Source organism: Phyllostomus discolor, chromosome 2 (genome assembly GCF_004126475.2).
Source record: "Phyllostomus discolor isolate MPI-MPIP mPhyDis1 chromosome 2, mPhyDis1.pri.v3, whole genome shotgun sequence".
Lineage (NCBI taxonomy): Eukaryota > Metazoa > Chordata > Mammalia > Chiroptera > Phyllostomidae > Phyllostomus > Phyllostomus discolor.
The window spans coordinates 128,991,335-129,005,937 of NC_040904.2; positions in this window are offsets into that span (position 1 = coordinate 128,991,335).

Genomic DNA, 14,603 nt, shown 5'->3' on the forward strand with positions numbered 1-14,603 from the left:
GACAGAAATAAAATGTTTTATTTGCTTAAAAGTTCAAATCAATAGCAATTATATTTAATTGAAACATTAAAAAGTAAAGGAAAAGGACAGATTGTCATACTCTAGAAGGTCAGTCTCAGAGCATGCAGGACCTCAGTGATTGGCTGTCTGGGAGGAGATGGAGGCTGGGTTCAGGCCCAGGAACATGATATGGCTGTGGCTGTGATCCCCCAAAACCCCGGGTGATGGTCCAAGTTGATGTTGGATAAATATTGCAATTGCATGCAATGTTAATATCCAAGGGGATGTGGTGCATGTCAGCAAAAGTCTCCACAGACAGGTGATGCTTCAGTTTAGCAGAGAACTAATATCATACTTACAAATGGTTGAACTTTTTATCGTATAACCCTAGCCAGCAACCAGAAGGTCAGTGGAGAGACTTCAGTCACCCAGGAAGAGAAATAGTGAAGCTTGCCAATGCTCCAGCAGAGCAGAGCTGAGCTCTGTTTCTCAGGAATTGAGGCAGAAGTTCAGTCATATAAACTAGACCCCATGGTGAGAATTCAGGAGGTGTTACAACCCAGAGAACCCAATGCAGGCCTTAGAAACACTAGTCTACAGAAAAACAACTATTTCCAGAACCTGCCCACTTGGACAAAGTGCACCTGAGTGATGCCTAATTAGAAGGTAGGAACTGACATTAGTGTTAGAAAACCAAGCAACTTTGCCATGGCAAGTAGGATCAGCCGCACTCACAGAGGGTATGCTGTGGTGATAGCCTGGACTATGTTGTGTGGAAAGGACATGTAAAAGAATTTATAGAACCCCAAATGGCCAAAACATGAAAGATGCCCAACCTCATGACAATCAGGGAAATGCAAGTTAAAATCACAATCAGTACCATTTTGTACCCATTAGGTGTACAGAAAAATGTTAGTGCAGCATAGTGGAAAAAAAAAGTTAAAATTACCTAAGTGTTCATCAATAGTATTGATACTTTATTTATTAACAAATATGGTCATTTGAGTTTTGTATTATATTTTGCAATAGGATGCTATAATGAACATGAATTAGTAGAGAAAATTGAAGGCACATTCATGAAATTCTTAAATAATGTATTTCTAGGGAACACAAGTTTAAGTTATAGAGTATATCTGGGTTATACTCTATAACTCTGTATACTCTATAACTCTGCATTATAGAGTTAATGCAGAAAAGCATTTTGTTCCTAGTTCTCACATAACACTCTCCAGCTTATATTGTACATTTTTATTTAGGTGCCCAGTAACCTGATATAACAGTAAGTTCTTTGAAAGCAGGAACCAAGCAGAATACCTTAAGAGAGTAGGTGCTCTGTAGTAAAAGGTAAATAGAATATCAAGTGAATGGAGAGTTCAAAACACAATTGTGTCCCTTACTTAACTGTTACCATTGGACCAAGGTCAAAGCCATCATTGTTAATCTCAGCTCCTGCTTTTCCTCCTGTCCATCCTGGCTTTTTTCCAGAACTCCTAACTTCCCTCCTTACAGATTTGTTGGACCAGTCAGGGCAATTTGGGAGGAGATGATCTGTCCCTACCCACACTTTTCATCTTGGCTTGGGCAGTTTGGGACTACCCCCAAGAGCAATCAGATGCCTTTGAGGTGACCCTGAGAGTACATGGTGTTTTCCCATGGCATGTACTTATGTATGTGCAAGTGTTCCCACATGCGTGGGCATGAAGTGCCCGTGTGGGCTGGGTGTTGAGCTTTCCCTCTACCATATCACCCCTAATTTTAGGGATGCTCTAAAAACTCACACACAGAAAAGTAAGTAAAACAAATGAAACATAAACACTCTGGTTGCTCTCAGGGCCCTTTGATGGGCCTTCACTGTAGCATGCATTTCATGGATATACCTAGAATAAATTCAAAGACTAGCATGTTCCAGGAGGGACTGAGGCCTTTAAAAAGTCTAAAATGGACAATAAATAAAGTAATATTCAGGTGTATTTTAAGTAGGAGAAACAAGAAAAAAGATAATCCCATTGCAAAGGGAACATGATGCAGTGTTAACAGATGGCACAGAGAAAATAGAAAAATGTCACTATCATTTTCCTTTGATTTTCAAAAACAGCATTTCCCAAGGTGGGTTCCACAAGATGTGAGTTCTTGAATAGGTTTTGCAAGAAGAGTTGCATGGCCAGATACTGTTGGGAAACATTGGGAAAATACACAGGACTCTTTACTGCAGGATTTTTCCTTTGCTTTAAGATGCTACAATGCTCTTTGAAACCCATTCAGACTTATGCTCTAATTGACACTTTTTCTCTGGAAGTATCTCATGGGACTGGTGTACTATGAAACATACTTTGGAGAACACTCTTTAAAAGCAAGGAGAATGTATCTTCTAAAAAATATAGAATAAATGGTGTAAAAGTCAAGTTTCATTAAGGAAACTACAGTTTTATTTTTGAGGGTAGAGAGAGAGAGAAACTATTTTCAAGGATCTCAAATATTTTAGCCTAGAAAGTAAATTCCAACTATTATAAACCATTTTGAGAAGTAAACGAAAATGTTAAAAATTCCACCCAATTGGAAATAAGCAAGTAACATATCCAAAGAAAGGTTTTAAAAACTTGAGACCAAAATGTAATAACCATTTAGGGCTACAGTAGATTTTCATTCCATTGTGATTCTTCTATTGCAAGGGAACCAACACTGACAATTTAAAGGAAAAAATGAATACATTCTTGGGACTTTCAGGGGAAGAAAATGAGAGTCTAGAGACTTGGGCTTGAACCCAGGGCACTAACTAGGAAAGCTATAGGCACTACAGCCTGAAGTACATGCTTATCTTTGGTTGAAGGGAAATCCTTTAAACTCTTTTCTCCTCTATCAATTATTCCACTGGGACTCTAAGTCCCTAGAGAGAAAGTCTAGTTGGAACAGCTTGGTTCTCACACCTGCCTCTTGGCGAAGGGAGAGCTGTGCACCATAGAATGTTCACAATGGGGAATGTATTACCTAAAAAAAAAAAAATGGGGCAGGGGGAGTTGGTAAGAAAAGGAAAAAGAATGGCGAGTACCTGAATATCAACAAATTCCCACTATGTGTTTCCTAAGAACAAGCTATATCAAATTAATGAATATAATTGTGTGAGACTAGTAAAACTCTGAAACAGCATAGAAGAACTGTATCATCGATTCATTGTTTATTTCTAATTCATCCATTTATTCATAAATCTTCAATAGGCAGCAAATAAACATAAGACACCATGTATACAAATCACATTAGTTTCTTGCTTAAAGCCTTTAAAGGTTTACAATTAGGATAAAATACAAAATCCCTAGTGTGGCCTCTAAGGCTCCACAGTGTAGATCTGTCCTTTCGCTCTCCCTATACCCCACCTGCTCCAGCCCTGTGGTCCCAGGCTTCCCACTCACTGTGCCTCTGATGGCACCCTTCTCACTCAAGCCTGAAAAGCCCATGTAATTTCTAACTTCTGGTTGTCTTGCGCCTCAGGTTAAATGCTGGTTCCTCAGAGAACTTTTGCTACACCCTCAGTCAGATGATTTTTCTCCTGCTGTTCTGGCCCCTGGAACACTGGTTTTTCCTTCATAAAACAATTTGCCCCCTTCTGTTTTTCCTTTTGATTTATGTAATGACTCTCTCCCTCAGAAGATGGCACACTCCAAAATCCAAGGACCACATCTAGCTTATTCAGTTCTAAATGTGATGCTTTGACCTGTGTTGGCACTCAAGAAATCCTGTTCAGTGAGGATTCAGAAATGAATATGCACTCTGTTTACATGGAGTCTGTCTTGTAGTGGCAGGATATTATGACAGTCACTGTGGTAAGTGCAACAATAGAGGATGGTGGAAGGTACCAAAAAAACAAAACAAAACACCCCACCCTGAAGGGAAGGGCAATTTCACAAGGTCTCCCTTCGTGTCCCTGTGGATTTCTCCAAGAGGTGCCATGAGGGGTGGATGACAGCACCTGGAAGCAAATGCACAGAGGGAGAACAGAGAGGGAAGTGTGAGGCGTGAACCTTTGGGTGAGTGCCAAAGAATTGGGGCTGTGACCCCTTCTGTAGCATTTGTCCAAGGCTTGGACGAAGACAGAATAATTATGAAGTTGGCACATGATACAGAATTGGGAAGGATGACTAATGCACTGGCTTGTCTAAAATTCTATTCCATCAGGTTTGCTTTAGTCATGCATACTACATTGCATTCCTTAATGGAACATTTATTTTCTATTAATTAGTAGTGTCTTCATGTTTAAATATATTTGTAATTTAATTCAAATGACTTGGAAAATGAGTTTTTTAAGAGAACAATTCAATGACTTGATATTCTATTAAAATGTTAAATATGTTACAAATTAATTCACAATGCCAGAGTTAAAAACAAAACCTTCAAGACCAAACATTAACATTCCTTTTTCAAACTCATGTGTTTTCAGCCTTTCAATTATCACCGTAACATGATTTTTATTAAACTTTTACTTTTCTTTCATTTGCACAATTAGGCTTAAATTCAATGTTTTATAAGACCAGGAAAGGACCATTAGCCAGTTTATGCTTACTTGGTTGTTAAAATGAGCTAACAAAAACCAATTTTCTTTTCTTCCCTCCTCCCTGCCTCTCTCTTTCCCTTCCTCTCTCCCTTCTTTCTCCCTCCCTCTTTCCACAAACATTTATTAAGATTCTAGAGCTAAACTAGAACTCTGCTAGGTGCATATATTTTGAATATACATAGTACTTGGATCCAGTTTTTATTTAACTAGCTATGTCCAGAGTAAGTTGACATGACTCAATTGGCCCAATGACAGTACACATGCAGAAACATCTCATGCATATTTAAACTCCTTATTTCAGCCCAATATAATGTAACAGAGTGGCCTTTCTGCTGCCCTCACATTCATCCTTAGACACTGATTCACACATGTAGCTCTTGGTTAGTTTATCATTAGCACCTATTGTGAGAGCAAAATGAAAAACGTACTCAGCTGAGTCTTTAGTGAGTCAGTCAGCCTTCTTTTCATTTCCTAATTATAGTTCTAGTTAAGGCTGGAATAAGCAGTTCTCTACCCTGAAATTGTAATTAAATCCATTAATTTAACAAATAGGCATAGACCATAGCACATCAATTAAAATAGTTACAGGTTGTATCTAATATAACATGAAGATCAAACAAGTACACAGTTCTATGTATGACACATTAAATGAAACTGGGTGCATTTAATTTACCCGATTTATCACTGTGGACCTGCTTCCTTGTCTTCTGTTATTTTTTAGAAATGTTTTCCTTTTCTTACTTTGTTGTTGTCATTTAGTAGACTTCCCAGGTCTTCTTGAGTAGGAACAGAGGGCAAGAATTTGTTATAGCCCTGTCCGGTGTGGCTCAGTTGGTTGGGCATCATTCCACAAAGTGAAAGGTTTAATTCCAAGACAGGTCACGAGCCTGGGTTTAGGGTTCTATCCTTGGTTGGTGGGCCTACAAGAGGCAACTGATTGATGTTTTTCTCATATGCTGATGTTTCTCTCCTTGTCTTCCTCCCTCCATTCCCCTCTCTCTAAAAACAAACAAATAAATAAATAGGAAGGAAGGAAGGAAGGAAGGGAGGGAGGGAGGGAGGGAATTTGGTAGCATTGAGCATGAATGACATTCACCAATGTCCCACTGACACATGAAAAAATGTCCTGGAGAGTACTATTCAAATTTAATTTTCTTTAACTTATTTAATTTTAAATAAACTAGGAAATTCTGTATGTCTAACAGAAACACTTTATTAAATGAAGTTGAGAGTAAATCTATGAGACTTGTATGGATGTTGATTTGATAAGAATTTAAGATACATCTTCAGAGGTGTAGACAAGGGGTAAGAAGCAGCCCAAGGTTTTAAAGAAGGGTCCTCAACACATGTGCACAGGCTCTGCTACCAGATGAAAACCCAAGTCCACTAACCATCACTCCCACCAGCCTCTAGCAGAGAAGGCCAGAGATTCATTTGGGCAGATGTGTTTTTAGGGGGACTTCCCAAGAGGAAAGAGCACAGTGGCATCTCTTCCCTGTTCTTCATGGGCCATTGCTCCTCTCATGGAGCCAAGCAAAGGGAAACAGTGAGAGAGCCCCTTAGAACTGGGAATGCTAGCCAGGAAGGGATATAGGAATTTCATTCCCTGGCCAGATGCTTCCGAGCTGGAGGAACGTGTATGTATACCCTGTGATACTATAGAGGTGAAAGACAATCCAGTTTTGGGGAGAACATAACAAGGGTACAGGAAATCTGCAGACTAGAGGCTGGCTGGACATGTCCCTAGTGGCTGGGCAAGGACAGAGGGTTGCAAGTTACACTCCCACCATTTGTCTAGGAGAGAAGGCACAATACTTCCCATTGGCTGGAGGAAAACTGCCGACTGCCTACCAAGTGGAGTGAAAGGAGAGGCCATGCTTGCAGCTGTAGTAGGAGTGAGGTGAGAGGAAGGAGATTTGAAATTGTAACCAGAAAAGACACCGGTATTTGGGCTGCCTGTCACTACCAAACTCAATAAACAATGAGAGTGATGGAATCTTTTACGGCTGGCAATCTGAGAAGATGGTGGGTTCATACCCTAACAGACCATCTTCCCTTTTCTTTCCAGGCCAGACCTTTTATAAGAGGGGGATGGAGGATAAACAAGGTGCCATGAGGGCTTTGAGATTCAGAAGCTGCAACCTTCCTGTCCTGGTCAGTTAGCTGTTGCCAGGGGTGGGTGGTCATCTGTCTCTCCCTGGAACACAAAGGCCTGGATGCCTCCAACTTGTCCCCAGGCGGTAATCTCTAGCAGTGCCCCAGGAGGTCGGCTGTTTTTTCCCAGGAGCCAGGATGGGCCTTATCTGTAGTTTCTGAAACAAAAAACTTTAACATTCACATTACTTGCTGGACTTATAACTTTTTACCTTAAGCTAAAATTTTCCAAATCTTGATCTCCTATCAAAATGAATGAGAAATTAAAATTTAATTTAGACCATATTGAAATTTTCCATAGCTAAAAATGAGACTCTTTTCTCATATGAGATTGACCCCAAAGGTCTGAAATGTCATCAAGGGCAGAGAAGGGACACCTGCTTGCTTAAAGGCAGAGGTGGGAGAAGAAAAACTAGTTTATTGATTATACTCACTGATTCAGCACATTGAATAAATCAATTACACAGTTTATTTTAAAAGTAAGTTATTTTACCACCCATGAAGTATTCCTGCCAAAAATCTATTTTTTCGAACCTGAATTTAATCAAGTCTCTAGAACTAAATCACCAGCTTACAAGAAAGACAGGAGATGAAAGAACCTGTTAAGGACACCAGGAGAAGAGTGTCAGCCAGACCCAGAATGTTAGAAATTCTAAAGGACAAAGGTCTCTTTTTTTCTTCAACAAACACATGCCACAGGAAAAAAGGGTCAAACTGTCATAAGATAAAAAAAACTTAAGAGAATATCTTATGTGACCATGACATATGTATCATAGGGTGAAGCCAAGGAGGGTGGCCAAATAGGGATTTGTAATGGGATCCAGAGCTCAGCGTCCAGGAAATATTTTTAAAAATATATGTATAGGATGTCCTCACCCCCACAAGTCTGAACTGGGGGATGGGATGCATGGAGCAGGGCCATTGAGAATTGTTTTGCATAGCAACAGTTTTGCAGATAGCCTTTAGATGGTCATTTAACATATCTAAAACCTTTAACTGGTTTCATAGATATGTTAAGTAGCTGTGGCCATGCTTTGATCCGTGGGATGGAAGTGATTTCCACCCGAGATGCAACTTGAAGGCAACTCCCCCTGGTTATAGTGTGTTGGGAATAAGGAAATTAAGAACTAAATTCCCTCTAATAGACAAGAACCACATTGTAGCTAAAAGGAAATGATAAGAGAGACACAGGGCAGTTAAGCAAACATCCTGTGTCTAGCAGACGCTCTCCCCTGAGTAGGCTAGATAAGCAGTGCTTTGTAGTTTTTAATGAGAAAATAGAAAACTAGCTAGCTAGAGCTAGGAGATTACTAGGTTAATGAACAAACAGCCTGCCTTCCCGCCTTATGCAAAAATGCTTGGTTTGAAATTCCCGCGCGCGGTCTCTGTAAGCGAATTGCTAACTGCCATGTCTGCTTCTGTATAACACTTGCTTGCCCGCCCCTATATAAGAAAGTAGTTGTACGCACTCGGCGCGGCTCTCGTTTGCAGCTCCTTGTGGGCACTGTGTCGCTGGACACTTTGAGAGTTCGCCCCTGCGCAGGTTAAACTTGGCCAATAAAATAACATCTTTGAACCCCTGAAAGTCTCCAATATTGGTTCTCGCGTGTGCTGGATGCTACATAGCGTATTGTTCATCACCCCCACCTTCTGTTCTGTAACATATGTAATATAGGCATCATGTTTGAGTGTTTATTTTAACAAAAACAGATATTTTTGAGACAAGGGAAGTTGAACTTAGATCAAATATTAAACGTATTCCAAGGAATTCTTATTAATTTGGGGAGTATCATGTTATTGTATATTTTTCTTTTATACTCTCATGCACTGAAGAAACACTGAGGTATTTATAAGTAAAAAGATGATTTCTGTGATTTGTTTTTCATTATCCCTGGGTAAATTAATAAAAAATAAGGTTTTTAAAAAATAAAGTCAAATCTCAAGGATAAAAGAAAATGTAGTGTCAGCATGGGAAAAGAATTGATTTAAAACAAGTGGTAAAAAGGGAATAATTATTAAATCTAGGTGATAGATGCATGAAGCTTTGTTATACAATTCCTGCTATTTTTATATGTGTGAAAACTTTCATAATAAAATGTTAAAAATTAAAAATAAAATTAAAAAGCTATTTGAATAGCAAATATATTTATTTTTTATGTAAGTTCTGACTCTGTTATACCATAATGATGATGAGTTCAAATGTTGAAATAAAACTTAGTTTTGAATGCTGGCTATGACTATTATAAGTCGTGTGACTTCAGGTAAGACACTTGGCTTTATAAGCTCCATTTTCTCCATATGTAAATGAGAATCACAATAATGTCTATTATTGTTACTACAAGGATTTAATGAATTAATATGTATAGAAAGCTTGATCTAATAGACACATATAGACCCATATCCTTGACAACTGGATTTCATACATTCTCGTCAGGTGTGCATAAGACATTGATGTGACAACTGTCCAGGGGCATGGCCAGACAGCAAGTTTGAATTCCAGTTTTTTTAAAAATTACTTTATAGTTGTTCAATTACAGTTGTCTGCATTTTCTCCCCACCATTTCCCCTGCCACCCCAGCCAAACCCACCTCCCTCCCTTGCTTCCACCCTCCCCCATAAAGTTACTGCAAAAACTATAAAGTTACTGCAAGTATTAGAATGAGTAATCTCTTCAAGTAGACACGAAGCAAGTACAAATATTAGCCTAGTCAGATTTAATTTTCACTTCCTTTTCTGTTTCCATTTTAAGCCGCTCTCTTTGATGCTATAGTTGTCTTGTTACCTTAAGTCTGAGAATTGTAATGTAAAAGTGAACATGTGCTTAGACAGAAATGCTCAGGGGTGGGAAACTGGTTTTATACTTTCTTACCTTGAAATGTATCCAGATATGACCTTGATCCATTAGAGTTCTGTGACTACAAGTCACACCGACCAATTCTGAACAACTTAAGAGAAAAAAAATGTTACAAAGTCCAAGGGAAGTGTGGACCTGGGGAGGAAGACTAAGGGTAAATTCAGGAACCAGAAAAACTCTACACATCTAAGTAGCATGAAGCCATAATGCTTAGTATTTTTAGGTCACCACAGTTAGGGTGAACGAACTTCAACTATGTGAAGTCTCTGTATCACTTTGCTCAATATTTCAGTTTCAGAGAGAGGGAGTCTGAGTAGCCCAGTTTGAGTCACACACCCACCGCTTGGTTGGAATTGAGAAGCGAATTAGGTTCCTCTAATAATTAATAGTCCTACCCAGGCTGTCTCCAAAGATGGAGAGATCGTTATCTCTGTCAGACTGCTAGTTTTCCTTCTCCCATAATAATAGGGTTTTAGCTGACCAAATACCTGCCAGATAAAGACTACATTTCCCAGCCTCCCTAAAAGCCCTGTGTGGCCATGTGACCAAGTTATGACCATGGGCTATAGGCAGAAGTAATATGTGACATGTCCAGGTTCTGTCCTCTATGGAATTGGACATATGCTCCTCCAGTTTCTTCAAGTCTCCTTATTCCCTTCCTATGGCTGAGAGAAGGCTAAATCAATCCCCCTGCCCCCACCCCCACACTCACATGAAAGTGCTATTGTTCCTTCTACCTTACCAGGAAAGAAGCTAAGTCTTAGAGAGGTTAAGTAACTGGCTAGCTTTTTTGTACTTACATAGGTGGTAAATGTAAATGATTCAGAAAGCCCTTATTCTTAACCACTGTGCTGCACTTAATGTATACATACAGTATTAATTAACCATCAAGTATTAGGTACTAAATTGGAAACTGTAACTACAGTAATGAATAGTGAACAATAGGGAAGTAGAGATAGGAAAGTAGAGATAGGAAAGTAAGCAATTATATAAGGCCATATGTTGTCTAAAAGAGACATACCTAAAACCAGCAGGGTACTGGAGCTGCCTTATATTGGTTCTTACCAGCTTGTAAAGCTTACTGTTATAGCAGCATTATTCATAATAGCCCCAAAGTGGGAATAACCTAATGCCCATCAACTGATAAATGGATTAATAAATGTGATCTATTCATACAATGAAATATTATTTAGTAATAAAAAGAAATGTGGTATTGATACATACTACCATATATATAGACCTTGAAAATGTGTGCTAAGTGAAAGAAGACAGTCAAAAAAACCCCACAAATTCTATGACATAATTATATGGCATGTCTAGAAGAGGTAAACCTATAAAGACAGAAAATAAATTACTGGTTGCCTGTTAGAATTGGGGCAGGGGATGGTGGGCGGTTAGTGGCTGTTAATGAATCTTTTCAGGGTGGTAAACATATTTTAAAGTTGGTTGTGGTAGTGGTTGTTGCACAAGTCTTAAGTATATTAAAACCCTTGAGTTGTACATTCAAACAAGTGAATTTTATGATATATGAATTATATCTCAATAAATTTATTTTAAAAACAAAGTGGTATGAGCATCTTCCAACTTTGCATTTAATGACATAATGGTGGGAGTGGAGTTGCTAGATTTAGCAAGTAAAAATTCAAGACAACCAGTTATATTTGAATTTCATATAAACAGCAAATACTATTTAAATATGTATATTCTGTGAAATATTTGGGACATACTTATACTAAAAATTATCCCTGTTTATCTGCAATTTAGATGTAACTGGGCATGCTGTATTTTATCTGGCAATCCCAGGTGGAAGTATTTATACAATAAAAATCAGTAAGTTCTACAAATCAAACTCTGCCTCCAGGGAGATCCCCAAAGTGCTGGTTCTTAAATGTTTGCCAGCCAAACCATTGTATAAAACATTAAACAGAAAGAAAGACTAGAAGTCAAAGAGTGTAAAAAGATAAACTACTTAGCAAATACCAACCTAAATAAAGGTGGCATGACTATATCCCTATCAGACAAAATAGATGTTAAAACAAAAGAAAAATACTATAATAAGGATACAAACTTTGATGGAAGACTCGCTTCATCAAGATTTAAAAATTCAGCTTGTATGGGCCTCATACAACAACTTTCAGACATGTAAATAAAAATCACCAGAAATATAAGGACAATCCGCAAATCCACCACCATAGCGGGAGAGTTTGCTATATTTCTATCAATAATTAATGGACAAATCATAAAAGTCATCAGTGGGAATATAGATTTCAAAAATATAATGAAAAAGCTTGATCTAATAGACACATATAGACCCATATCCTTGACAACTGGATTTCATACATTCTCGTCAGGTGTACATAAGACATTGATGTGACAACTGTCCAGGGGCATGGCCAGACAGCAAGTTTGAATTCCAGTTTTTTTAAAAATTACTTTATAGTTGTTCAATTACAGTTGTCTGCATTTTCTCCCCACCATTTCCTCTGCCACCCCAGCCAAACCCACCTCCCTCCCTTGCTTCCACCCTCCCCCTTGGTTTTGTCCATGTGTCCTTTATAGTAGTTCCTGAAAACCCTTCTCCTCACTGTCCCCTCCCCCAATTCCACCTTAAGAATAGGTATGTACAAACTATATACTCTAAATGTAATGTGATTGAATTAGAAATGCACTTTAAAATATTGTATGCTTGGAAAATTTAAAACATGGAAACATATGTCTCAGAGAAGAAATTATAATGAAAAATTTTTAAATACTTAAAATTGGGTGATAATAAAAATGTATATAAAAATTTGGAAAGGAATTTTTAGAAGAAAATGTGTAGTTCTCAATACTTATATTAGAAAGGAAAATATACCTAAAAGCTAATGAGCTAAGCTTCAAATCTAACAGATAAGAAGAAAGAAAAAAGAATAAAACCAAAGGTAGTAAAAAAAAGGGAAATAATGATAAATAGAAATTAAAAGGAGAGAATATAAAAATGAACAAATTTAGGAGAAATTATAAAAAATTGAATTGGTATTTTAAAATCTTGCTATGCATATAAGAAAAACCTACCAGGCCCAGACAATTTTGTAGATAAATTCTAATACACTTTTGAGGAATAGAAAATGAGGAGAATCACAGTTTGACTCATGTTTTGAAGCTGGGTTTAATGGTGATACCAAAACCAGAGATGTTCAATGTAAGAAATGCAATTTATAGGCCTTCTCACTTATGATGCCAAAATCTTAAAACAAAACATTGGTAAACAGAATACCATAGGACATGGAAAAAGACCATTTTGCTTTACAAAATTCAGTTGATTAGAAGGATGCAGGATTGGATCAACATTAAAAAACCAATAGTGTGATTCACTACATCAAGATGTTAAAGGCAACATGATCACCTCAACAGATACTTTAAAAAAAATCAATAAATTCAGCAGAAATTCCTGGTTTAAAAAGCAATCATTACCTGATAATAAGTATCTGGAGGAAAGGCATAGAACAAAATAACATATTTTAATGGCAACATCGAAGTCATAGTTTTAAAATCAGGAACAAAACCAGGATGCTTGTTATAACCACTTCTATGTCACATTGCAATGGAGATCTTATCCAAAGCAATCCGCAAGTAAAGAAAAAATGACTGAAAAAAATTTTAAACACCGTCATTATTCACAAAGGAAATGATAGCAAATGAAGAAAACACAAGTGCATTTATTGATTTATTATTGGAAATAAAAAGGAATTAACAAGATCATTAGATTCAAGATCAAATATAAAAGGGCAGTAGCAGCTAGAGTCAGAAAATGCAACAAAATATATTTAGGAGTAAGTTTAACCAAAGATACATAAGACCCTTTTGTAGTAAACTATAAGACTTTACTAAATGGGATTGAAAAGGACCAAAGTAAACAAAGAGAGAAATCAGGTTTATGTGTTAGAGGATTCAATAATTTGAAGATTTAGTTCAAATCAATTTCTATGGAAATCTCAACAGAATTATTTTAGAATTTGTCAAAATATTTCTAAAATTTATATAAAGAGCAGAGGGACAAAAAGTTGGACTAAAGCAACAAGCTGACTTTGAGACTTATTACAAAGCTATAGTGATTAAGATAATGGGTAACCGTCAAGAGACAAATAGACCAATGCAACAGAGTAGAAGACCACCTCCCTGAATTATGTGTGTTTATGTGAAAACCTGATACTTGCTGGAGCAGGGAACGCACGGCTGTGGGAGAAAGTGGGAACTATTTCATAAATAATACAAGTACAACTGGTTATCTCTATGGAAAACAAAGTTGAAAATTGGATTTCTAGTTTATACCATACATAAAATCAATTTCAGATGGATTAAATAATTAAATGGGAAAGACAAAGACATACAACTTTTAGGAGATCATATAACATGACATCAGCATAAAAAAGGATTTCTCAAACATAAAGGAGAATTTTAATACATTCAAATTCATTAAAATTAAGACATTTATTTATTTAAACATAGAGTGAAATGACATGTCACAATCTGAGAGAAGATATTTTTGAAGCACAGGACAGACAAAATACTAATATCCAGCATATGGAAATGGGCAAAAGATGTAAAGAGCAATTTCACAGAAGAAACTTAAATGTCAAATAAAATATGAGGGAGTACTGAATCTCCCTAGAAAATGCAAACCAAAATCACACTGACACCCCTTTGACCTGGCTCTAGACACCTAGACTAGGAAGCTTCAGGCTTTCTGGGGCCTCATGAGCCGTTCATTGTCACAGTCCAAGCACTGGAAGCACCAAGAAGTCATGGTAATAATGGTGCCATGTCTCAACTCAGTGAGCTTTGTAACTTATCAGTGAGCAGACAAATGTAAAACGCTAGCAAAATAAGATGGGCATTGCCCCATCACTGATTTTCTGTGATCAGACTATCTCCAAATTCTGGAGAAAGCAAAGCAACTAATGCAGTCAGCCACAGTGAGACAAACCCAATTAGCAGAAGAGTTAAGGAGACTAAGGAAGCATGTGTCCTCATGACAGTTTGAAGTCACATTGGGAGGTTCATTAATTGTTA